At 35.6% G+C, this 3,740-nt stretch overlaps 1 pseudogene; it reads left to right on the forward strand.

The window, feature by feature from the left end:
- The first annotated feature begins 819 nt into the window (after positions 1-819).
- The window catches only part of LOC106305599, a 4,024-nt pseudogene continuing 1,103 nt past the window's right edge, over positions 820-3,740 (forward strand).

The following is a 3,740-nucleotide window of genomic DNA, read 5'->3' on the forward strand; positions in this document are numbered from 1 at the left end:
AAAAAAAAATTACACATAAAATAATCATGATTTTTGTTAACTGGGCGGATCATTATTTATATGATATCGCACACGAAAGATAAATTTCTTTTTTTTTTAAATTATCTAATTAACTCTATACTCATTTTTTAATATTTTTTATATGATATCACACATTCGTAAAAAAATAGATAGTTTAAGATGCAAAAAAAATATTTACTTAATGAATATAATATGAACGAATATTACAAATACATCATTTAATAAAATAAATAATTAAAAACTGAAAATTCATATCCGGGGTCTAGTTGACTCTATAACGAAAGGTTTGCTTACATTTTATTTTTGTAATAATGACTATTTCTGTACATTTAAGCGAAGTGACGGTTTTATTTGAAAAAACTATAACAACCTTGACCAGGACTTACGTATGGTTGTATGAATTTTTTCGATCTCTTCCTCTCTTTTTTATGCGAAATATTCGATCTTCATATTCAGGAGGATAATGAACTCAGTTATGGAAGCCGACAAACTTTTCTTTTAAAAGCAATATTTTCCAAAATTACTATTTAGAACTCGTCAAAAGAAGCACCAAATACGGAGTTGCTAACATTGCCAAGTGTGCAATACATTGTCCAGAGCTTGACAATCGACTAAGTGTAACTTTGTCCACAAAACGCCAACGTTAACCTCGCTATTGTTCGCCACATCTGAACTCTATAACCATTCGCCACATATAATAACTTGTTACATCCAAACCATCGTCATATTTTCCTCATGCAACATCTCTCCTGTCTTGTAAGACCATAGCACAGAACAAGGCTTTTTAGTCGTTACGCGATGGCGTCAAGTGATAAGGCTCCGGTGGCGTGTCCAGCAAGCATCGGAGAATGTAAGGAGCCAATGGGAGATCCTACGAAGACAACTACGGCGATACTAGAAAAAGGAACGGCTATGATGCAGTCTATGAAACCAATCAAGCAAATGAGTCTCCACATGTGTTCCTTCGCTTGCTATAGCCACGATCCTGGCCGTCAGATAGAGGTTCATATCTATGGTCACCGTGTAAACCAAGACTTTCTCCAATGTGCTGTGTCTACGAATCCAGTTCCTCTAAGGCTCATCTCATAGGTATACATACGGATGTTATATTGGGTTATCCAGTCCAACCCAGCCCTATAAAATATAAACTCAGTCCTATTCTAGCCCTAATCATACTTTAGCCCTAATAGTATATGCATGAAGGGCTGGGTCAGGATTGGATCAGGGTTAGTCCATTATGTAGTCTTTCAAAACATAGGCAAATAATATTAACATGTGATTTAGATAATTATAGTAATATCATCAAATAATATATAATATAATCAAACAATGTTTTGCGGTTTTGGCGGGAAAACTCGATTTCCCGGGTTTGACGGGAAAACTCGATTTCCCTGTTTTGGCGGAAAAACTCGATTTCCCTGTTTTGGCGGAAAAACTCGATTTCCCGATTTTGGCGGGAAAACTCGATTTCTCGGTTTTGGCGGGAAAACTAGATTTCTTGGTTTTGACGGGAAAACACGATTTTTCAGTTTCGGCGGGAAAACTCGATTTCCCGGTTTCGGCGGGAAAACTCGATTTGCCGATTTTGGCGAGAAAAACTAGATTTCTCGGTTTTGGCGGAAAAACACGATTTCTCGGTTTTGATGGGAAAACATGATTTCTCGGTTTTGACGGGAAAAACTCGATTTTCCGGTTTTTGGCGAAAAAACTCGATTTTCCGGTTTTGGCGGGAAAACTCGATTTCTCGGTTTTGGTGGGAAAACACGATTTCTCGGTTTTGGCGGGAAAACTTTATTTCTCCGGTTTGGCGGAAAAATTGATTTCTCGGTTTTGGCTGGAAAACTCGATTTCCTGGTTTTAGCGGAAAATACTTTTTTTTTTGCAATTTTAGTGAAATATCAAATTTTATGAATCCAGGAGGAATTTTTTTTTTTTGAAGTTTTAAGCTCTGTACTAAAACATTGTTGTTTAACAAAAAAACAAAGTTATCTAGTACTGTGTAATAAGGTCAACTCTATCAAAATATTTTATTTCTTTAACCCAACCCTAAATTAGCCCTAAACACCTCAAGAGCAATGTAGTAGGGTAAGGGTTCTTAAATTATTGGATGGGCTAAGCCATCCCTAAGTCAAGCAGCCCTATATAACATCTCTAGGTACACATAAACATTGATTATACGTATAAATGTCCTTGTTGTAACGTTGAGTTTTGAAGCTTTTGCGTTAGATTATGAATTTAAGATTTATGATGTGTTTTTTATTGTATTAAATTTCTAGGGATCGAATATATAGTGTCAGAGAAGTTATTCGAATCAAAGAATCTCATTCCCATGATTATGAGGTTCTTGATTTTTCATTTTGTATACATTTCCGGTATGTTTATTTATTTTTATCAAAGAATCAAAAATGATAAAATTGTACGTATTGTTTGTAGATCCAGATGGCTCTTCTAGTAACTCCAAGGATCCAAGAGCTCGTTGCAAAGCCGGAGCTTAAAAATCTTGCCAACTCCTACGGAAAATTTTGGTGTACATGGCAGATCGATCGCGGTAAGCAACTAGTCGTTGTAAACACTACAAGAAAAAACGCTTTTCTTAGCGGACGAAAAACGCTATCTAACGATAAGATAGCGGTTTATGAAGTGTTGTATCATCGCCCGTCATAATAGGTCAGACACATTAGATAGCGGTTTTTCACACTGCTATCTTATTATTATATATTATAGCGTTTTATTGTATGCAATTAAATATTTTTTAATAGCATTTTATTTTTGCTATTATTTACACTAAAATTATTTATTTTAAAATTTATTTATTTTAGCTATTATTTAAAAAAAAGAAAAACATAATTAAAACTTTAAACTGATTTATATATTAAAATTTTGTTTATTATTTAAATTTATTTATAATTAAACTGGGTTACAAAAATATGATTTACAATTTTAATAAACTAAACCTAATAACAAAACCAAAATTAATAAACTAAACATAATAAAAAAACCTAATAACAAAATTAATCTAAACCTATCCCGCCGCACCACCACCTTCTTTGTCGTGTTCTTCCATGACCTCTGCCTCTGCATCAGTTTTCGTCACGCCTCCGCCTCTGCCTCCGTTACTCGCGCCTCCGCCTATGCCTCTGTTAGTCGTGCTTCCGCCTCAGCATCCGCTGTCTCATCCTTCACCTCTGGCGCACTTCCATCCCGGTTCGTCACTATTTGGGTTTGTCTCCAATCCAGATTTGTGACAAAGATGCTTGTACGGTCGACATCGAAGCTCCGTGTAAGAACAACGCCGACGACGACAGCTACATCTCCCACCAATCGTTGCGCAGTAGATCTGGTGACTGGGTCTCGATCCTTACGCTAATGGTTGGAAAGGGAGAGGTTTGGCTGGGTCTGAGGGTGGAGTTGGGTTATCGGATTCGTTTGAGAATATTGTTAAGTCTGATGGTGAACCTGTAAAGGAAGAAGAATGAAAGAGATGACAAGAAAAAGAGATGAGATCTACGAGAGAGATTTTAGGCCTTTAGATCAAAAATAATCAATGGTTAAAAATTGTAATCCTTGTCATTGAAAAAGTGACCAATGAGAAGAAAGATAAGAAAACTAAAGGATTGATCTGTTAACCAATGAGAAGAGAGAATAAAAAACTAAAGGATTGATTTGTGGCCTTTGATTTAATGTTAATCAATGGCTTGGTATTCTTACAAGAAGTGTTT

The sequence above is a fragment of the Brassica oleracea genome, chromosome C7, assembly GCF_000695525.1.
Source record: "Brassica oleracea var. oleracea cultivar TO1000 chromosome C7, BOL, whole genome shotgun sequence".
Lineage (NCBI taxonomy): Eukaryota > Viridiplantae > Streptophyta > Magnoliopsida > Brassicales > Brassicaceae > Brassica > Brassica oleracea.